The sequence below is a fragment of the Haliotis rubra genome, unplaced genomic scaffold (genome assembly GCF_003918875.1).
Source record: "Haliotis rubra isolate DU_JTF1 unplaced genomic scaffold, ASM391887v1 Scf78, whole genome shotgun sequence".
Lineage (NCBI taxonomy): Eukaryota > Metazoa > Mollusca > Gastropoda > Lepetellida > Haliotidae > Haliotis > Haliotis rubra.
In genome coordinates, this window is record NW_025767501.1 from 414,260 (window position 1) to 438,878 (window position 24,619).

General features: G+C 39.5%; 1 protein-coding gene across 2 annotated transcripts in view; it reads right to left on the minus strand.

Moving 5' to 3' along the window:
- Window positions 1-24,211, minus strand: part of LOC124260854 (zinc finger CCCH domain-containing protein 10-like) — a 292,806-nt gene extending 268,595 nt beyond the window's left edge. For both annotated transcript variants that reach the window (XM_046695174.1, XM_046695169.1), the window contains exon 1: window positions 24,088-24,211. The gene's annotated coding sequence lies outside the window, so the exon portion shown is untranslated. The remainder of the gene's footprint in view (window positions 1-24,087) is intronic.
- Window positions 24,212-24,619: the final 408 nt, after the last annotated feature.

Consider the following 24,619-nt stretch of genomic DNA (forward strand, 5'->3'; position numbering starts at 1 on the left):
AAGCGCAGAAGTCAGAAAAACACCTCCACTCATCTTTCTGGAACAGGTTTGATGTCACGCCTTGGGGAAGGAAAATGATAGATGGAGAGCTCTTGGTACCCTTCAGTCTGGTACCTCGCAGTGTGATGTTGCTCATCGATTAACATCCATTGAAACACCATTTGGCACTTATGGCAGCATTTTCAGAAAACCACTCAACTTATAGATCAACCCCAGCTGTGACAACTAGGGCTGTGCAATATAACCGGTTTACCGGTATTTACCCGTTCAGACATGAAAACGATACGTATTGCGATACGCTGATCGAAAACCGGTATTTTGACTTGCATTCGGAAAACTTCGTAACACTTGAAAATCTTCGGATATTTCCTTTTTACATTTGTGCCAAATATTATTCACATTTTTATTTTTAATCATGAATAAAAGTTGTTATTAAAGCTTAATCAAGCATAGTGATTTTGCTGTGTATTTGCTCTATAAATCAAGCATTACCTCGATTATTAGTATTTTTTTGTGTACAAATACTTCACGCAATATATTGCCATACATATCGCAATACATGCTTTCGCATAGCAATATATTGCAATATGAACATTCTCTGCAATACCCACCCCTAGTGACAACCCCATCTCAAGACAGATGGATTTAAACCCCCTCCGACACAGGTTACAGTCTGCAACCCGTACAGTCTGTACCATACCTGCAAGAACAGTTCAATATCGTCTATGGCATCCATGCAAGACGGCCACTTCTGACACCAGAATATCTCACGAGCTACCATGTGAACTTCCTTGCAGACCCCCTCATGTGTTGTGGCACATTTGAATATGCCAGGTTCACCATTCTCATGGGCTGTCGACCATTACCATACATTGAATGTTTGTCTTTCCACCTAATAACATTTCTTTCCAAGCAGTGTAGAGAGAGGGAGAGTTTAGTTTTATGCCGCTTTTAGCAATATTCCAGCAATATTATGGCAGGGGACACCAGAAATGGGCTTAACACATTGTACCCATATGGGAAATCAAACCCGGGTCTCCCGCGTGACGAGCCAATGCTTCAGCCACTAGGCTACCTTACCGCCCATTCCCAGCAGTAAAAGCTTAATGCTGATTCGTTTGTTGTTTATGTGTAACACTAACTTTTGCCTTTGAGTGGATATGGTGTTAGATGTCCCATAGCTCAATAATTAATGCTAAAGGCCTGTTCTTCATTTTTATCAGGCCAGATCCAGTCATAAAATAACTAAATGTTCAAAGATGCCTCAAATCTGATAATTCTCTTTTGATTGAATTTGTTGAAGAAGAGCCCATTTAAAATTTAACTCTACTGAGATGATGAAATTGATAGTAACTGAATTTTAGATAATATAATTTGATCCATATACAATGTCGGTGTACTGTCTTAACAGCTCTAATGCATATAACGTTGCTCACATAAATGGCAATAAATGTGACTTTACAAGCTATAACTGCCAACTCAGGGTAGAGCATGGATAAATGGCGGTACTACTTCCTTTGAATAACGCCTAAGTTCAAATCATCTTACATTCAGGTAGCTTCAACCCCATCCATTTTAGCCACAACCCCCTGTCATCTTACATTCATGTAGCCACAACCCCACTCATCTTATATTCATGTAGCCACAACCCCAGTCATCTTACATTCATGTAGCCACAACCCCAGTCATCTTACATTCAGATAGCCACAACCCCAGCTATCTTACATTCAGGTAGCCACAACCCCAGCTATCTTACATTCAGGTAGCCACAACCCCAGCCATCTTACATTCAGGTAGCCACAACCCCAGCTACATTCAGGTAGCCACAACCCCAGTCATCTTACATTCAGATAGCCACAACCCCAGCTATCTTACATTCATGTAGCCACAACCCCAGCTATCTTACATTCAGGTAGCCACAACCCCTGTCATCTTACATTCAGATAACCACAACCCCAGCTATCTTACATTCAGATAGCCACAATCCCAGCTATCTTACATTCATGTAGCCACAACCCCAGCTATCTTACATTCAGGTAGCCACAACCCCAGCTATCTTACATTCAGGTAGCCACAACCCCAGCTACATTCAGATAGCCACAACCCCTGTCATCTTACATTCATGTAGCCACAACCCCACTCATCTTATATTCATGAAGCCACAATCCCAGCCATCTTACATTCAGGTAGCCACAACCTCAGCCATCTTACATTCATGTAGCCACAACCCCAGCCATCTTACATTCAGGTAGCCACAACCCCAGCCATCTTACATTCAGATAGCCACAACCCCAGCTATCTTACATTCAGGTAGCCACAACCCCAGCTATCTTACAAGCAGATAGCCACAACCCCAGCTATCTTACATTCAGATAGCCACAACCCCAGCTATCTTACATTCATGTAGCCACAATCCCAGCCATCTTACATTCATGTAGCCACAACCCCAGCTATCTTACATTCATGTAGCCACAACCCCAGCTATCTTACATTCAGGTAGCCACAACCCCTGTCATCTTACATTCAGGTAGCGACAACCCCAGTCACCTTACATTCATGTAGCCACAACCCCAGCTATCTTACATTCAGGTAGCCACAACCCCAGCCATCTTACATTCAGGTAGCCACAACCCCAGCTATCTTACATTCAGGTAGCTACAACCCCAGTCACCTTACATTCAGGTAGCCACAACCCCAGCTACATTCAGGTAGCCACAACCCCAGCTATCTTACATTCAGGTAGCCACAACCCCAGCTATCTTACATTCAGGTAGCCACAACCCCAGCCATCTTACATTCAGGCAGCCACAACCCCTGTCATCTTACATTCAGATAGCCACAACCCCAGCTATCTTACATTCATGTAGCCACAATCCCAGCCATCTTACATTCAGGTAGCCACAACCCCAGCTATCTTACATTCAGGTAGCCACAACCCCAGCTATCTTACATTCAGGTAGCCACAACCCCAGCCATCTTACATTCAGGCAGCCACAACCCCAGTCATCTTACATTCAGATAGCCACAACCCCAGCTATCTTGCATTCATGTAGCCACAATCCCAGCCATCTTACATTCAGGTAGCCACAACCCCAGTCACCTTACATTCAGGTAGCCACAACCCCAGTCACCTTACATTCAGGTAGCCACAACCCCAGTCACCTTACATTCAGATAGTCACAGTGTAAATGAACAGCATAAGTCAACAATATAAGACAACAGTGAAAGCTAACAGCTAATAAATAACAGTTATCAGTTAATAAAACTGTGTATACCAAACGTCTATGTCAACAAAAATGCCTGAAGAAATACTCAGGGGCGGATACAGCTTTTTGAGAAAGGTGGTGCACACTTCATGTTCACCCGTTTTCACGAGTCATTTAACAAACTTTCAGGACAAAAGGGAGGGGGGAGCACCCTTCCTCTGGATCCCCCTATGTAACTGTTGGTACAGAAGCTTAATTATTTATCAGAATGTCAGTTACATGTCTAAACCACAATGTCGCACTACACATACTACTTAAATATCAGTTCTAACTGCCTAATTTGGTTTCTGATCATGAAATAAGTAAACCATTTTCCATTATTTACAGAATAAAAATAATCAGCTACTTCAATTCCATGCTCGTCACAACAAACTAAGTTCTACATGTTTTACAGTCAAACTTCAATATGGCTTCCATTGCAGCCATGTTTAAGATCATATCAGAATTGAGTATTATTGGATTATTAATGGCAGGAGGCAGATGAGTAGTAAATTTTCTTAAACTGAAAAAGTAACTTCTCTTACAGTAACAATTCCCAGAAAATAATTGTTCAGATTGGCTGGGTATTGAATAATTAACAACAGTGCTGCGAAAAACACTGTTAAGTATCTGATTTCTGGAATGACACAGCAATGCAATTTCATGTTCATTATGAAATTTTCAATTGTTTTAATCTCCATTTTGACAGGAGAAACAAAAAATAATTACTTCCACATTTTTCTGCAGGTGATTTTACATAAATATCATAGCCCTTATAAAATGTGTGCCTTGCGAAATGAAGAAATAGATATATTCAGAAGAAAAGTATTGAAACTACTTGTTTTTAGCTTGAGTGTTCATGTTGAAGAAATGCAAAGGCTTAACAAGGCTTAATATATTTGATTTCTGTTTACCTCTAAAGGGTCAACAACTGGCCAGCCCATTATACCCAAGTCAATACTACTCTGCAGCAGCACACATTGCTCTACTCAGTACTGGCCACAACACTACTCTCTACCAGCGAACCCAACACTACTCTTTACCAGCCAACACAACACTACCCTATACCATCAAGCACAACACTACCCTGCATCAGCCAACACAACACTACTCTGTACCAGCCAACACAACACTACCCTGTATCAGCCAACACAACACTACTCTGTACCAGCCAACACAACACACTTGTACCAGCCAACACAACACTACCCTGTACCAGCCAAAACAACACTACTCTGTACCAGCCAACACAACACTACCCAGTGCCAGACAACACAACTCTACCCTGTATTAGACAACACAACACTACCCTGTACCAGCCAACACAACACTACCCTGTACCAACCAACACAACACTACCCTGTACCAGCCAACACAACACTACCATGTACCATCCAACACAACACTACCCTGTATCAAACAACACAACACTACCCTGTATCAGCCAACACAACACTACCCTGTATCCAGCCAACACAACACTACTCTGTACCAACCAACACAACACTACTCTGTACCAGCCAACACAACACTACTCTGTACCAGCCAACACAACACTACTCTGTATCAGCCAACACAACACTACTCTGTACCAGCCAACACAACACTACCCTGTACCAGCCAACACAACTACTACACTACCCTGTACCAGCCAACACAACACTACCCTGTACCAGCCAACACAACACTACCCTGTACCAGCCAACACAACACTACCCTGTACCATCCAACACAACACTACCCTGTACCAGCCAACACAACACTACTCTGTACCATCCAACACAACACTACCCTGTACCAGCCAACACAACACTACCCTGTACCAGCCAACACAACACTACCCTGTACCATCCAACACAACACTACCCTGTACCAGCCAACACAACACTACCCTGTACCATCCAACACAACACTACCCTGTACCAGCCAACACAACACTACCCTGTACCAGCCAACACAACACTACCCTGTACCACACTGAGTGCTTATTACACTGCCATATAATCCAACATTTAAAACCGTATGAAGAACACAAGTAGAGATTGTTCTATAACATACCTGAATTGCACAGTAACCTAATGGACTCACCTTCTAATGACGTGTTAACAATCATTACATTTGCATCTTACGTATAAATATTACATTTGCAACTTAAAGCATTAAAATTACACTTGCACCGAAAGCATTAAAATTACACTTGCACCGAAAGCATTAAAATTACACTTGCACCTAGAGAATTATATTACATTTGCACCTAAAGTTAATGGCTATACAGACAAAAGTTTAAAAGAAAAAGAAAAATATTAAGCTTTGTATTCAAAGTGCAAATTCTTATAAAAGTTAGAGGGGCCTCTTCAATAATAACGAACTCCTGACAGTGTAAAATTTATTCCTGACTGAGTTAGAAAAACAACTCACTGGCACCAAATATAATTTGTTTATAGAATATCAAACTTGAAGCCTCTTCAGCAAACAGAACAGTAAAGGTCAATTGCTTTGGAAAAAATCCAGTTATAGAAATGAGTATCAAAAAGTATTTCATCACTTCTTCATGTTCACATTTAATATCTCAAGTGTCATTTTTTGTATCAAAGTAATATAAAGAAGCAAGTCTTTTTCAACTTTTTCTAGTTTTCATTGCAGCATGTCCAAACCAGCAGGAAGATTATATACAAGCTGAAGATTTATGAAGCACCCTGGGAAAACTGGAAGGTTTGTGATCTGGTTTATGAAATATATAAAACATATTGACTGAGTTTGGTTTTTAACTTTATCGGAATGTATAATATAACTGTCATGACTATCAGTGGCAATAGAAATAGTCCGGAGGACCATCCAAACCTTTTGTAAGTTTTGTGATGAGAGTAGCCTTGTGGACAAGGTGATACGTCACAGTGAGGTGAGGTGAAATTGGGTTTAACGTCGTGCTTGAGAATATTTCGCTCATATGACGACGTGCACGCGTGTGTATGTGTATGTGCGGCTGCTTGTACTAGCCCAGACTTAAGCTGGTTTTATAGTGCTAGCCCACTGAGATACCACGCCGCAGTGAAGCATGAATACCCCACTCAGACACATTATACTGACTCCGAGCCGACCAGTCCTTGTTGTACCCATTAATGCCGAGCACCAGGCAGGAACCAACAGTACCATATTTTAACGTCTTTTGGTATGATGCGGTTGGGGATCGAACCCGCGACCTTCTGCTCTCCGGACGGACGCTCTAACCACCACACCACGGAGGCGGTCTGATACGTCACAGTAGTAGGAGTGCTTCAATGCAGAAATAATCACAAACATAGGAGAATATGTTGATTATGACACGCCAAGTCAACACACACAAACACACATCCTTTAAGATACTGACCAATCAGATGGAACCTACAAACACAGGATAATGGCGGCAAACCAAGGGATATAATCAGGGTTAACCAAGATTGGAACCTACTAGACTAACACTTAGTCTCTGAATATAATATAATTCTGATAGCAACAAATAAGCCCATTTAAATTGAAAAGGAGCCCATTCAAATGGGAAATTCAGAACCTGGGGGAATCGCAACTTGCTTCATTCAGGGCTTGAGCATTGCAGGTAGGGCTAGGCAATAGGGAAAGTAATGTCAGGGCTGTATTTAAGAGATGCTAACACTACATGCACCAGGTGCAACCTAAGATAAAAACATAGTTTCACCAGCCAAATTCTAGTTGCACTGCTTTTATTGCAATATGAAATGTAAAAAATATGCTTTTGAATTATTAAGATGTTTTATTCAGAGTTTACCCACTCAAAAATTCAGTTGCACTTGGTGCAAGTTAGACTAATAACTAGGTTTCACTTTGTAATATTGGGTTGCACCAGTGCAAGTAACAAAGCACTAAATCAAGCCCTGAATGTGGTTCTGGGACTTTGAGACACACTACCAACCCACCATCACAGCCGTCTGGCATACAGTCCTGTTGGCATGCAACCCTGCACATAAATAATGGCACCATTAACTACTGGGCCTATGACACAGAAGAACCCTTACAACATGTGATGCCCATTCTAGAAGTCACTTGCTGTGATAATGCCCAAATCTGTAAAATCTTTCAGTGCAGATGACACCGAGCTCAGAATTGATAGAGTGTAGCAGATCAATGCTGACTGGGACCTTATGGGACCTCCAATGGAGGTGTCATCAGAACTTCATGCAGACAGCATCGTATTGAGAAAACAGAAAAAAGAACATTTCAGGAAACTTCCAAACCATTTTTCACTGGAAATTCTATATTATGACAAATATGTTTTATGCCTAACATCCCCCGGCTTACAAGTGTTACATAATCTCCACACGCAGTTATCTGCAAAGAATATAAACATTTTTAGTCATCTTCATCTAACCTGATACTTTCCATTTGAAACATGATCCGAGTTGATGCTCAAGAAACTTCTATATGCCTGGATGGCATTTCACAATACACAGCTCGCAATACCCCAGGGGAAACCATTAAACCAGTAAAAGGAGAAGCAGGGAAGATTTTTCGTGTTACAATACAAACGCAAATCACGATCAGTGAGTTAGAATGTGAATTTCATGACAAAAACTCAAGTATTTTGGATTTCTTTTGAAAGTGAGAATAAGTGCGTAATAATTTTGTTGCACTTTAAGAACACGGTAAGTACACTGCGACTATGTGAGTGAAAAACAGTCACCAGTTCGCAAAGTTTCCGCAGCGTTATAAATATGACTTTGATGAAAGTAGAAAATGTCTAACTTTTATCGAAAAATATCTTAAAACATGAATAAGTTTCTATTTTCATTTTTAGGTTTTGTATTTATCCTCCATGTACTGCAATCAAAACTTACGGGATTGGGAGTCCATCCTTGCTGACTTGGTTGACGCATCATATCCCAATTGTATAGATGTATCGGTGCTCATGATTTTAATCACTGGATTGTTTGGAATATTGCTGAACAACAAACAAAACTTTACAGAAGCACAGTCACTTTGATGTATAAATATATTTTGTTAGGCACCTCACTGTCACAGATGGAGAAGTATGTCGATAAAATTATGCCAAATGATATGTAAAGTGGGCATGTCTTTTCTCAAAGAAGCATTTGAATGGATTACAACTTCTTTAATATCATTTAGGCAACATGTCGGTACAGATCCGTATACAGTGATCAAGCTAAGTGATAGTTTGATGGTATAATTTTGTTTGTTTGTTTGTTTATTGTTTAAAGCAGCACTCAGTAAGATTCTAGCTATAAGGCCTGTGTGTCAATAATCTGAGTTTGGACCAGACAATCCAGTGATCAACAGCATGAGGATCAATCTACACAAATGGGATATGATGACATGTGTCAACCAAGTCAGCTAGCCTGACCACCCGATCCCGTTAGTCGCCTCTTACGACAAGCATGGGTTACTGTTAGAAGACTAATTCTAACCCGGATCTTTTTAATGGATAACGGTATAAGGATCTATACCAAAACATGGCTGAAGCAACTGATTGAATAATTGATCGATCTCACTTGCAGGAGACAAATTGATATTCATAAAAAATGAAACCCCAAATTAAACTTTAGAAAGTATGTTATTATTGTTAAATCAGGACATAAACAACTGATGCAGTTTCCTGACTCGTAAAACTGCAATGAAAACAAACATACTTGTGTGTGTGTCAACAGGAAGTATCCTCGATCATCTTGATCGTAGCATTAACTGGTGCCTGTTTTGTTTCGACAATGTTATGATTGTGGCCCCTTACATTTCCCACATGAATTTTGAAGTGGAGTTTATGATAGCACTTTAATGATCGATTACTGAGCTCTGATTAGTGATCTGCATTTTGCGAGATAACCAGCACTAGCTGATATTAGAATGTAAAAAAAAACTTGAAAATGTATGTCGAGCTGACAGCCATGTTTGAATCCAAGGTTTTGGATGCAGATTGTTCCTGGCACTGAATACAAGCAGTGGTAGACTGGGAGTTACTGTGTAGTGTATGAGCTGTGTGGTGTATGAGCTGTGTGCTGTATGAGCTGTGTGCTGTATGAGCTGTACGAGCTGTGTGGTGTAGGAGCTGTGTGGTGCATGAGCTGTGCGGTGTATGAGCTGTGTGGTGTTTGAGCTAGGGCTGAGACGGGTAGGAAAAAGTGGAATCGAGTACCCCGCATGTACTTACCCGAATCGGAATCGAGTACCCGGAAATGTAAGGAATACAGCGCTTCTGTCAACTGTCTGAATATTTAACCACGAGTTGACAGAGATTATTATAGAAAACTTGAAAGGATGGCAATAAGACATTAAAACAGATCTTAGGCTATTTGAATTACGTATGTTAAACCAATATAAAGAGTACCACCATCAGTGGCGGATACAGTTTTTGAGAAAGGGGGTGGGAGGTGGGTGGGTAGGGTTTGCACACTATTGAGAAAAGGAGAGGTGCACACTTCATTTTCAATGGTCATTTAACAAACTTTCAGCACAAAGGGGTGGGGGCGAGCCCTGAGCCCCAGCACCCACCTCTGGATCCGCCTATGACCATTACTTACATTCATCGTTAAAACACAACAGAACTTTTCATTCCCACTATTACTGTAACTTTCACTACTCACTGCTCATGCGCAGATAAATTACAGTCGTTAATAAAAACCTTGATTAATCGGTCAACACCAATGATGTAAATGTGTGTTACGTCAATTTTGAAAAAAAGACAAGTTATTATCTGCCCTTGTCAGAGCGAGTTCTCTCTCTTTCCGGTTACTCGATTCCAAGAAAGAGGACTCGATTCCAGCTGTACCCGACTCGGATTTGAGTACCCGAGTACCCGTCCCAGCCCTAGTATGAGCTGTGTGGTGTATGAGCGGTCCGAACTGTTATTTTCAGATGAGTAGCAACAGAAAAACAGTCTTTAGTCCCACACTAGTGGAAAAGTCGTCCCAGAATGGTTCTTTCTTTCACTAATTTGTGTAGGTTTTCACTTGTACAGTTTTTTAAATCAGTGGAGGCATGAGAATTCAAGTGTTAAGCTTAGCATGGTTAAATGTTCTCAGGTCCCCCCTCAGCATTGAGAACTCTGTTGGTTCGTTTTCAAATTACTTCCTTGATACCATTATTGAAAAAGTGACAGACATTTCCAGTGCAAGTTTCTCATCAACATGTGCTACACTTAATATTTACCAGTTCATTTCACAAAGTCTTCCATCTTGCAGATAATCTATATATTGCTTGAGAAATAGTCTGGTTTATTTTGGCGCATCCAGTGTGTTCATGGTGTTTAGAAAGTGAATTATATCTCAATGAAAGCAGTACATTTTTGACTGAAATGCCCGTCTGCAGATTCTGCCTTGATTGACTAAAGTTTATAAAGGAGGTATCTTACTATCAGATGTACGCAGGAAACAAACCTTGTTTTCAGGGCAACCCTATTCAGCCAACAGTTGTTACTAGATGTCAGACAAGTAGCACACACAACCTACGGCCATTACTCGTCCACAAAAATGTAAATTTGGAGGCGAGTCCTCTCATCCCTGAGATGGGGACGTAAGATCTTATTGTGGTCATTGTGTGTTAGATTGATCGTGACTGACGGTAAATATAGACATTTCATTATGAACTTCGCTAGCATATTTCCGCTTTCATCATCGAGGGCATTGATTGGTGCCTAGGGGTCCTCTTCCATCTGCCAACACATGCATTGTGGTTTTCCCCTTTGGAATTGATTCCCCTCCGAGAGCAGATAATCTGCAGTTTCTGGATTATGAAAGACACGTCTTAGCTCCTCATGCCCTTCAGGCTTAAATCTCTTTATATTTGTTGTATTTGACAAGTGATTTTCACAAAGTCATATTACAGTTTGCAGAACTTCATGGGTCTATAATTTGCTGGGTAAGGACAAAGCATAGAGGGGTGGATCGCCTAATGTAATTGATTTTATGGATTTACATTGTTAGTTTGGAATTTCTTAAGTCCGACTAAATATTTCTGTTCTTGATGGGGGGGAAATTCATACTGGTGACAGAATAAAGACAGCTGAGTTTTCAATCTTGTTTCAATCGTTGAAATAGATTTCTTACGATGAAGTTGCAGATGAGTATTTGATGCTAGTTTTCTGTAGAGACTTCAAAGTGTACTGTTGGGGCAGCAGACGCAGTTTAGCGTTGATGCTGATGCTGATGATGCAGAATAGGACGATGACAGGAAGTATATTACAAAGAATTATAGAAGTATCTTGAAATTTAGTGCAAGTATGTCAGAAGCGAGATGATCATAACTTGTTCATGTCATTTCTCTCAGTAACACGAGTCTCCTATTCCAACAACGCCCCAGCGTTGTCACACTTCTGCATTCCCGTAAGATAGAATGTAGGGTCGGTGATAGTTCATATAACAAATATATTGTTATGGACACTTGAAGACATAATTATAATGTTCTACGATACTAAAAGCAGCAGTAACATGAAGGGTGTCATTTTCAGGAAGGACTGTAAAAAAGAATATTATTTTGGATAAAAATTGCTGATGATTGCTAGATCTGGCAAAAAAACATTGTCAAGTTATGTCGGATTTAAATACAGCCAGAGGTCGTGATCCAATGAACAGTTGTCATTTTGGTCACATGTGGTAATGGTGTGATTATATCCCAGTGGCGGAACCTTACACTTTGTACGTCAGTGCTGCTTCAACTGTGTGTATCTTGAGAATAACAGACACACAAAGTCCGTTGGTTTGTTGACATTTAGTGGAAGCTGTGGAGTTTAGGAGTGAGTGTCCTGTCGGAAGAACTTGAGTGTTTGGCTGTGCTCTAAGACTTACAGTACTCATGATAGTTCTGTATCGGATTGGAAAGGAACAGTTGTGAGAAGATGTACATTAAAGTGTAGTCTCAGGCCATATCTTTACATTAAATTCATATCCTGATAAAATCCTTCATCTGATGCTTACAATGTAAATTATTATTCTCATTGTATAAGCACAAAGCTTGTTGTCTTTCAAAAAGTGTGTAAGATATCCATTTCTGACTTAGGAATCATCCTACAGTGAATTTCAAGTTGTTTGATAATTGACTAATTATCTCAGTAAGTTTAAATAAAAGGACAGTTTGTCAACCGTTCTGGAACATCATTTGTAAACAACAGCCTATAGAGTGACTCCTGAACTTCCTCGTCTTTTTAGCCTTATTCCACGAGACTTGGATAATCACATGACCAGAGTTTGTATTTTTCTGAATATTCTACTGTGTGTAGGCATCGCAATGAACTACATAGTACTAACAGGCAATGCACCGAGTTTACGGAAACTGAAAGTACATGTGTTGTGATTGGTTATTGTAAAATTAACTGTCCAATCGTAAATAGTTTAACATAATTATCATAATACCTTAAACACCTCAAACTGACTACAAGCGAACCTGTCTGATATTATGATATATTTACTGTTAGGGGTAAAAACATCTACCAGACCACCAGACAGGCTACTTTTGAAATTTGACCATCCGAGATGAAAATAGACCGTTCCGGACGGTCAGGCAGGCAGGAATTTTAAACGCTGCCATCTGTTAACCTGAGGCCGTCAGTTATCAAACAACAGACTTTATCCTCTATGTCATTATCAAACGTTCTTGTGACCAAACATTAGAATTTTGTACAAAGAGAGTGTGCTTTCGAATACCAGATGGAACTCAACCTAATAAAAGTACTAGAATCTGTACTTTACTGAGAAAGTGTAATCCCAAATATAACATGTTATAAATCGAATACAACAAAATTTGGTTAATTTTCCTCAAACATCTGAATATTTGCAAATGATTCGCATGCAAATACATTTTTAAGCTCATTGATATTAAGCCCATAAAAGACTGAGGTGAAATGAGGTATCAACTAACACAGCGACTTGCATAGATATGTCGTGTCTGTGTGAGGTTACGCTGGTTGAATAGTGCAAGCCCACAAGATACCAGTAAAAGTTATTCAGAAACAGTATACTTACTCCAACACAAGTTTCTTGTTTTATCCCCTTAATGCTGGGCACCAGGCAGGGTAACATCAAGCAACTTCTTTAAATGTCTGAGATATGATGTGGCCAGGGATCCAGCCACTAACATTCCAAGGGATCCAGCCACTAAAGTTCCAGTCTCCAGGCAGACGCTCTACCCACTCGATCACCGAGGCAACCGCTCCTGTCCGAGAGAGGGAATCTATTGTATAGGTACCCCCCCAACCCCCTCCGACAGACACACACTTCCATCAATCATTAATCTAAAAGTCAAATTTAGTATCAAGAGCATGATTTCCTTTATAATTTAAGTATTATTCCCTTAGTGGTTTTTTTTTGTAAACCCCTATTAATTTGATATTTTACTTCAAAATCACTGGATTTAATTTCAACCAACAAACTGAAAACAGCAGAATAAAATCAATTCTTTTTAAACATCTTTCAAACACCTGTGTTTCATCAATAAATGTCCTGATGGTAATAGTTCATAAAGCTGCAGGTGTTATTACACCGAGATGAAGGTGGTGAATTAACATGATTGCAACAAGTCAATATTAACCCAAGTTCAAACTAAAATAACTCCTAAGATGCCATCAAGGTGAATAAAGAACTTGCCAACAAACAGTTGAAAATCTTGAACAGTTGAACAATGCAGCTTGACTCAACTGCTTGCTGCAGTAAAAGTGAGTGAGTGAGTTGGGTGTTACACTGCTTTTAGCAATATTCCAGTAATATCACAGAGGGAGAAACCAGAAATGGGGTTCACTCACTGTACCCATGTGGGGAATGGAACCAGGCCTTCAGCGTGACAAGCTAACGCTTTAACCACTAGGCTACCCCACCGCCTCTGCAGTAAAAGTCTTCCATCGATCTGCGGTGAAAGGGGCCTATCATAGGTAGCCTAGACTGTCTAATTCAGGGAAACTGTATTACTTTCCCTATCAAAGCCCTATCACAGACCGCCGCCGTGGTGTAGTGGTTAGAGCATCCACCCGGAGAGCGGAAGGTCGTGGGTTCGATCCCTGACCGCGTCATACCAAAAGACGTTAAAATATGGTACTTGTTGGTCCCTGCCTGGCGCTCGGCATTAATGGGTACAACAAGGACTGGTCGGCTAGGAGTCAGTATAATGTGTCTGAGTGGGGTATTCATGCTTCACTGCGGCATGGTATCTCAGTGGGCTAGCACTATAAAAAAAAAACAGCTTAAGTCTGGGCTAGTACAAGCAGCCGCATATACACATATACACGGATGCACATCGTCATATGAGCGAAATATTCTCAAGCACGACGTTAAACCCAATTTCACCTCACCTCACCCAATTTGCAAAAGCTATAAATGAAGAAAGTCTAGATTTTCCTCTAGTTTTGAATCTCCAATCTCACTGGGCTTCCTTTTGAGTTTAATCATAGGTAATCATAGGAGTTTAATCATTTGTTTCTATTAAAATTACATATTTTCCATGACTAAGCATTCACCTACTGGTAGGTAACAGTATGCACACAGGCAACCTGTTCCACTTGATTGTGTCCCGGCAGCTTGGAACAATGGACTTCCAACTTCATCATACTTTAAGCAATATTACAGCAACATCGTGCCGGGGGACACCAGAAATGGCGTTACACACTGTACCCATGTGGGAATCGAACCCGGGTCTTCAGGGTGACAAGCGAACACTTTAACCACTAGGCTACCCCACCACCCCTATCCCTGATAGGTTATGAGGTACCCACGTGGGGAATTGAATCCGGACCTTCAAGCGTGACAAGCTACCCATGTGGGGAATCCCTGATAGGTTATGACCCATGTGGCAGCCCAGTGGCAGTGAGCAGCTTTCACCACAAGGCTACACCACCGCCCCTATCAGCTGACATAAAACCTGCCAGACATATGCTGTAATACTGCCGAACATGGACAGAAACAACAAACATGATATTTCTATTGATCTTCAGGTATTCAAGTTTTACAGTGCGGTTTCCTAATGATCTCTGATCTAATCAGAATCAGACGAATTCACCTCTAATGATGTGGAGTTCAAATTGTTAGTTTCCTGTCATAAGCCCTTCTTAAAGCAATTAAATTTTCTTTAGAACTTAATTATATTTATAGATTTAAACACAATCATTGAATCTTGAGCTCAAAAACAATATTTCTGTATCAAAGGAAAAATTAAATCTATTTCATCCAAGAGCAAAAACAAAACCCAGTAACAGAATATGAATTAAAATTCCAAAAATACTGAAATATTGTAATTGAACAAAAATGAGTTTCATAGCTTGGCAAAATTTAGGTAATTCAGCTAATGGAAATATTCCGTTCTGTGTTTTGTACACTTTTGATACTGAATTCTTTCACAATCATAATGGTCCTGTTTTCACAAATGTCTGACGTTATTCAGAGTATTATTTTCCTCACAATCTCATTAACATGTTTTCCTCTCATACATTACCTCTCCTCATGAAGATCTTTTCGTGGGGCTCGCATTAGATGAGGTATTCCTTTCATAATGATGAGAGTTTCATAAACAAATTTCAAATGAGCTTCTTGAATATTAAATGAATATCACGATAAAGTTACTAACATGCCCCTGATGGTAAATACTTACCTACACATATCAAAATATATGGAACTTGTCAAGGAAATAAAAAAAATATTTGTAAAAAATTATTTTAACTATCACCAGCTCACCAGCTCACCACTAGCAGGGAGTTTCCTTCTATCGCAGGGATGCAAGACTTCGTGATAAATTCATCCATCCTATCATGCCTAAAATTGACAATGGATGCAATGATCATTTATTAGCACATCCATAGGCATGCAGAAAATTAGTAAAAATATTTTTTGTCACGAGGACCCTGAAAATTAAGACAAATATTATGACTCCCAGGAATCTCTCATTACAGGACCCCTGAGACCTATATAGGTATAGGCCATGTTTTGTGAAGGAACATGATTGTTTTCAAGATCCACTTTATATACACACACTAGTGTTGGGAATTGGTTAAAATCTCACAATTGATGATTGGTTCATTACAACTGACCAATCATTGAAAATAATTGGCTAGCGTCAATTATCAAATTATCCTGGCTATGTTTGTTAATGCACAAGAAATATAGAAAAAACATGTAGTTATTTTGGTTTTTTTGCAAACTGCACAAAATGTATTTGCAAATTTCACATCTTTAAAGAATGACTAGTATGTTAGGAACATAACTTTCCGATTATGAGAAAACATGATCGATTGCTTGGTGGTTTAGTCATTGCGACCAGTCTTCGATTATTTAAATTAGTCGGACCACCACTAACACACACTACTGCAACTTTCAGTTAAAGTTGTTGCTGTGGAAACTCAAAATATTGGCAAATAATCAAAAAGCACAAGTTCACAACTAAAGCTATCTGTGTTCCAAGTTTCACACACTCACATGCCCTCACATGCACTAACAAAAAGCATCATCAGTGTGTGGACATTAAACACGCATTATCCCTTCTGAGTTATTTATGTGTTCTGGGTGGGTTTCCTCTTGTTTAAATAAAATTTTCCTCAAAACGCATAGAAAAGAAATGAAGTTAACATCTGATAGGCTGAGGAACCATACATCCTTTATTCAGAGCGGGCCATCACAGATTGCTCAGGGTCCCAAGGAAACCGAGAACCCCTTAAGATCTTCACCCATGTATCATATCAATATGAAAGATGTGATTTTAACAAGACAACAATTTGCTTTTAAATGATTTGGTTTTGTGTTGTTATCATTCCAGCTATATCGCGGTGCCTTTAAATTATGACAACCACCATTCCAAACAAGTTCCACAAAAGCAAATCTGTGTTTTCACACACCGTTGCCAAGTGACATGCTCCTGCGAGGGGAAAACATCAATTACGATTCAAGTCGGTGGTTTAGTGACAGTTCACAATTGTATTACATTGTGATCGCAGACACAAGGGAGCATTGTTTCCCACTGCGACGTTATCACAACTGGCAGTGTCTAACACTAATCTGACATCATATGACAAAATGACAGTCAAAAAGTGCTGTTGATTTCATATGTCAGTTTATCCGGTTGTCATTTGCATTCTTAACTTGGCATCTTTCCCAAACAAATCTTATAAAAAGGAGACAAGACAAAAACTAGAGGCTAGAATTTAAACGTGGAAACACAATGTAATAAAAGTGGACATGAAGATATTGAATATTTTTTAGGTACAAAAAAAATATCACGTCATATTCGATTTTCATTGTTCATTTCTACAGCAGACAAAATATGATGTCAGACAAGAGAAAGCGTTTGTCCTAGCTCCAGAAAAAGAACAGTTTAAGGAAGTTAAATTACTTTAAATGTCTCATATTTACTGATCTGAAAAACAATCCTAAACAATAGAATCATGTGAATTCAAGCTTTTGAGATGATATTTTTAAAAATCGAACCACAAGTTTAAATAAAGTCAACACATAATTAGTCATGCGGCAATTATCTTAAGAATTTCACCACATCGTCGTTTTGGGAGACATTTAAAGGTCTTCTGTGCCCGCTAGTGACCAGGGCCCCGTTTCACAATGCTATTGTAGCGCTACGACTGTCGTAAGTCTATGTTACAGTATAGGAGGTATGGAAGTCGTAGGGCTACGGTAGTTTTGTGAAACAGGGTCCAGGGTCCCCATCCACAAAGCATCCGTAGCGCTATGACATTTGTAACTCTATGGTAAACTGTAGTGTTACGACAGGTTGTAACATTACAACAGTTTTGTAGATCAGGACCAAAGAAGCACTATTTTCAGGCTTTCTTTGGACACAAGTGAAATATGACGGGGTATCTAAAGGTTTTGAGCCTAAAATACTGCTGATATGTGCATGATAGAAATAACTGATGATATTGAAGAATGGTTTATATCATTCACATAAACGTAATACTGACATGCACATGTGGCTAGTTTCCAGACACATGTACCCCTACTGAAAGGGCAGAAATGGATAAGATTGAGTGAGTGAGTTTTAGTTTTTAGCAACATTCCAGCAACATCACGGCCGGGGGACACCAGAAATGGGCTTCACACATTGTACCCAGGTGGGGAATCGAACCCGGATTTTCGGCATGACGGATAAGATTGAGTACAGAGCAGTCATACAGTTTTTGGTAATCGAGGGCCACTCAGCAAAGCCCAAGGAAGAGCAACTGACAGAGGCACGAGTACTGAGTCCCATGGGGTACGAGTACTGAGTCCCATGGGGTACGAGTACTGAGTCCCATGGGGTACGAGTAGCAGCACTGCAGTTTCATTCTCTAAAGATGGATTCGAGTCCCAGGTGAATCCCGGGTCTCACGTTATCTGTGTGCTGAGTAGCATACAATGGTGAGTCAGGATTTGATGTCATGGGTTTGAAATCCCTATTTCCACTGAGATGCCTGGCTTGTTAATAGCTTTGAGGCAATGCTATCTGATTCCAAAGTCAGCTGTAGATATGGCTACTGGTCTTTTAGTCCGAGACTAGTGAAAATCTTCATGGACAAGTTGTTTTATGCCCAAATCAACTTACTGCACATGTCTCTAGTCTCAAATGAGCTTCAGATTTGTTGAATATGGACACTGGCTCCAGCTACACATGAAGGTACGAACATTAAGGGCAACAACCTTGGACTTTCCTAGTGGATTTATCTGATATACACAGATATATTTAGACAGTTAGAGAGCAAGTTCAGTCTAAGTAAACTTAGGCTCAGTATTATTCGTTACACTGCTATACTGAGTCTAACAAAACCTACTAGATGGTCGCATCAGCTAACCTTTTGGATTGAGCAATCAGAACACAGCATACCAAATCATGAAAGTTAATTTCGCACATACCATTTGAAAATTTACCTCGAAAACTCGAACGATTCCGAATGCTATTTGCCGCACGATCGCTTCCGAGTGATACATATGGAGAACGCCATTATTCACAATTAGTAAACAGTCGCTGAGAGTAACATTTTTGTGAATATTCCAGGATGTCATCTTGCAAAAATATAAGCTAATAGTAACCATGTCATCAGAAAACCCTCAGTGTATATACTGCAGGTCAAATATCTGTGTGTTATGCAGATTTTCATTTGTTGAGAGATCAGTGGCAGCGACCGGGGAAGAGAAAATCCAAAAACTGCCGAACCCTAACAAGAAGCTATTGTCTGATTGGTTAAATCCGTTCGCATTTGATTGGGCGGTCATAGGTCGCTCAAAGGTTAGCTGACACGACCTTCTACTAGGGTTTGTTAGACTCAGTATAGCAGTGTAACAAATAATACTGAGCCTAAGTTTACTTAGACTGAGAGCAAGTTGGGTTGAATACTTAATACCACTTTTAGCAGCACTTAACTGATATCTTCAAGAAGCAGCTTGATGTTGGAAGAAAGCCCAATATGAAGCATTTTTCATTCTGGGACTAAAAGTAACTGAGAAACACAGTCTGTGTTCTGAACCCCAATCATCGGTTCCTGGCATATCTAAGGGACTGAACTCTGCACAACAAACTGTGTCACCACAGACAACAGGGCCATCCATGCTTCCCAATGTCGGAAACTGATATGTCTCTTGCACAATCAATTACAATCAGATCTAGGATCTGGGTATAACAGTTACAATGAGAAGCAATATTTGAGTATCACTCTCACATTGTGTTTGATTATCTATGCACATTCATTCTAATAATGTCAAATTAATGTAAAAAATATGCAGTGAAATATTAATTTAATTTTTCTGAAAATTGCATTGATTGTAGAATTAACCAGTTAGTTTCTCAGGCAGGATATTCCCTAGCACTCTCACACTTCAGAAAAACTCATGCTTGCTTGAGTTCACAAGTCCTGACAGACTCTTAATATCTCCACTCGCCCTGTTTACAATAAACCTGAATATGATTTGTTAGCATATAAGAATTAATGGGGGTCTCACCTGAAACAGGGAATGAAAAAACATCACAGACAAAACAAAACCACTTTCATCAAATCATATGTGAGATGAAGGGCAGAAATGTTTGTTCAAGTGTGCCACAGGGCACTTACAAAGATGTTGAGACGTGCCCTTTGGAACTGGGTGTCCATAAAAAAACATGTTTATCATTTCTTCAATCTCTTAATGTCAATTGAACATGAGCAAGAATACAAGCAATTGTAATTTATAAAGTTCATTTTCTTTTCATGCAATTCCCCAGAAGGGTACATTGAGTGAAGCCCACATATGTCCCCCAATGTGATATAGCTGGAATATTGCTGAAAGTGGCGTAAAACTTAATTCACAAACTCACATCGCTTCATTCACATCACTCTTTTACATTAATGACTCAGAAACATTTTCAAGTGGTAATTTCTCATCTACAAATTACTTTTTGCACTGTTATTCTTGCAAAAGAGCACTTGGTGCTGGCTTTATATACTAAATATGCCAAAGTTGGTAAACAAATCCATTCTCATGGCCCAAAGGAATCAGGAACTATATATCAAACGTGTCACAGGCACTCTAAAATATATAGAATATACAATTGTTCAATTTTTGAAATATAATAGGTATGCTAACATGTAGCCTGCACAAAACCAAACAAAACAGCACTTCTATTTGTAATGTTTCAGGTTATGAATGCCAAAAGGATATGGGTCTGTAGGCCCAGTTGCTTTTAATATTTAACAGTGACTTGGGATTTACATCACTCTACAATGATAAATGTACTTATAAGGGGGCATGATACTTTTGTGAGCCTGTGTAACCAGTGTAACAAATCAGAGGGTACTGTGTTTGTTGTCAGAGGGTACTGTGTTTGTTGTCAGAGGGTACTGTGTTTGTTGTCAGAGGGTACTGTGTTTGTTGTCAGAGGGTACTGTGCTTGTTGTCAGAGGCTACTGTGTTTGTTGTCAGAGGCTACTGTGTTTGTTGTCAGAGGCTACTGTGTTTGTTGTCAGAGGCTACTGTGTTTGTTGTCAGAGGGTACTGTGCTTGTTGTCAGAGGCTACTGTGCTTGTTGTCAGAGTTTACTGTGCTTGTTGTCAGAGGCTACTGTGCTTGTTGTCAGAGATGACTTAATGGGATGAGATGGTCAGGCACGCTGACTGGGTTAATGCATGTCTTTCTTTCTTTGTTATTTTGACTAAAGAGGAACACTTTTTATGGATAGACAACTTCTTTATTTCTTTGACTGGCATTTTAGAAGTTGAGGAGATGAAGAATGGGGAAAATTTTATGGATATACAACTTCTTTATTCTGTATAGGCGACGTTTCGACATAAATTCTAATGTCGTTGTCAAGCACTTGCTGTTGTATATCCATAAAATTGTTCCATTCTTCAACTTCTTTATTGTAATAGATGCAACGTTTCGCGTAGATACTAACACTGTTATCAAGCAAATGATTATTTGCAAAATCATGTTTGATAATGGTGTTAGCATCTACAGCTTCTGAATGCCACTTAAAGATGTTATTTTGTTTCTTGTTTGACGCTCGACTCATCAATATTCCAGTATGGCGTCAGTCTGTAAATAATCAAGTATGGGCCAGACAATCCAGTGATCAGCATCATGAGCATCGATCTACGCAGTTGGGATAGGATGACATGTGTGAACCTGTTGCAGTCAGCAAGTCTGACCACCCGATCTTGTTAGTCACCTTTTACAACAAGCATGGGTTACTGAAGATCAATTCTCACAAGTGACTGTATCCATATTGTGTAGATCCATGCTCATGATGTCAATCACTGGACTGTCTAGTCAAGTGAGTGAGTGAGTGAGTGAGTGAGTTTAGTTTTACGCCGCACTCAGCAATATTCCAGCTATATGGCAGCGGTCTGTAAATAATTGGGTCTGGACCAGACAATCCAGTGATCAACAGCATGAGCATCGATCTGCACTGTCTAGTCCAGACTGGAATATCTACATCCGGCCATCATGCAGCTTGAATATTGCTGAGTGGGACATTAAACAACTGAAACAGCAGTTCAATCTTATATGTTACTGGGAACATTACAAACTCAGGCATATATAAAACTAAAAACTCTAGAAAATACAAACTTAAACAATTTCAAGCACTGTGTTTACGTCTCCACAGAAGTTTGTTTCAAAAAGCATAAAAACATCTGCTTATTGTTTGAGAGATGTAAATCTCTCGTAGTAAAGTATGATATGGTGTTGCACCAATAATGGTGGCCGGAATTCTAACCATCTGACAGGCATAACTGCCAACCTGTCTCTCAGCTTAAGATCTTTTGAAATCTCTGTGTTTTCTGGTCGGCAAGACATAGCATAGCTATACATTCAATAAGATTATTTCTCAAATACGCTATCTTGTAAGAAACATAAAGTCTGCAATAACATGGGGCCTACCTTCATCAAAGTAAAGTTATTATTGGGTCCAATACTTTTAAGATCACTCCAACTTGTTCCAACATTCCTTCAAATGCCTTTTAATGAAAAACTTCAAACGACAAATCGTTGGTAAAAAAAAGTTTTTAGTCCACATTCAAAAGAGAAGACAATATAGATCACAAATAGATCAATCACTCTTACATAGGATCATCATGCTCAAAGCCTATAGTTATACACAACTTATGCGCTCAACCAACAAAACTACCAAACAGAACAAAACTGAAGGACCAGATTTCCTGTAATAAATGCCCCTGTGTCAAGTGTATCACCAGCCTCTTTTCGATACCCGTCTGACTATTTATTACATGGTTTCAAAATACAATAAACTAAGTTAGTAACAAACACAGTTACTACGTACTGACTGGAAACGAACTGGGTTGTTTTGCCTAAACCTCTAGTTGTAAGTTTTAGTCTAAATGTGTATAACTATGGTTATAATGAACTATAACCAATGGCCCATTTGAGTTCATTATAGTTGTAAGTGTAATTTATTCACTGTTTTATTGGACCACATGACCTTCTTGAAAGGGCTCCTTCATAAAAATAATGAAAATAGAAATTATTATTATTTATATTTACACTTATTTCACCAAAAGAACACTATGAATTAGTATTTTACAACAAAGGGGTAACCATTTTGTTTTCCAAAACCCAGCACAGATTGTCCTCATTCATAGATTCCTTTCAATTTAAAAAGTAGACATATTTTGAATAAAGTGATTGAGAGAAGGTTTGCCATACAGTTTGGGTTTGTTTTGGGTTTTTTTGCTTTTGTGTTGGACTTTGTTGTTGTTTGGGGTGGTGGAGTGTTTTGGGTTTTTTTGGGTTTTATTCTGTTGGGTTTTTTTGTTTCTGGTGTGGGTTGTTGTTTTTTGTTTTGTTTTGAATTTTTTGGGGGTTGGGGGGTGTAAAACTTATGAGTTGCAGACAGTCAGAGAAGTATAAGTGAGCAGTAAATCTTACATTGGCAAACGTTCTGAAAAACTGATGTCATGATAAAAACGTGAACAGGTGAATGGATAGAGTCTTAAGGCAGCTTTACCACAAGCAGGTTTATTGATACAATTTTTAGAAGACCCCGATCTACACACGTTTAGGGTCAAAAGGATAAAGGCGTCTGATGGAGGAAATACGGTAACTGCGGACTGTTTTAATCAGTTGCTCCAGACAATCTGACGAACAATGCCGTCGGAGAAAGTCTATGCTGTAATCCTCCGTGTGTGACAGTGCATGCTACTAAGTCATAAGTCAGAAGTTGGTGATTTCAATTAGGCTGACTAGGCGTACGCGATATTAGTACATAAGTTATCGCGTGATTAGGACGTAACATTGCGACATCATCGGGATTGGGAGGGCGTGTCCGTCTGTCCTCGCGAATTACGCCTATTTACGTATCTGTGACTGAGTGGCGATGCTTAACTGAAAGAATCACACTGACAAATGATCAAGCTAACATATATAACAATAATTACCTTACAAACAGATGCGGTAGACGGCTCTGTCGACGAACAACACGTGTTTCAATACGACAGCAAAACCACGCGCCATTGGAACTCTTCCGGTGAAGAGGTACATTTGACACCCGCTACAGAAAATCCACAAGGAAGTTGACACAGGTGCTTGATACTCAGGAAACTGACGAGCAGGTGAAATTTGGAATCAAACACAACAACAATATTTTGTTGCGTTTAGTTTTTCAATGACAAATGGTAAATATAACTCTGTACATGCCTCAAAGAATTCGAAAGGTATTCTTAGCCGATGCCAACAGTCAAGCAGATTGACAGTAATGCCATATTTACTTAAAAAATACTTCAAGATTATAAATTTGTGTTATAAGAAGAGTTCTTTAGGTGCCAATAACACACAACATGTTAAAATGAATTCAAATATATAGCAGTATGTCTGGCCTCACTATCTACATGACTGTATGAAAGCTCCACATAATTACTGCTTCAGAATCGGTAAAAACGCAAACATAATTGCTGGGTTGGTTGGTTGTTG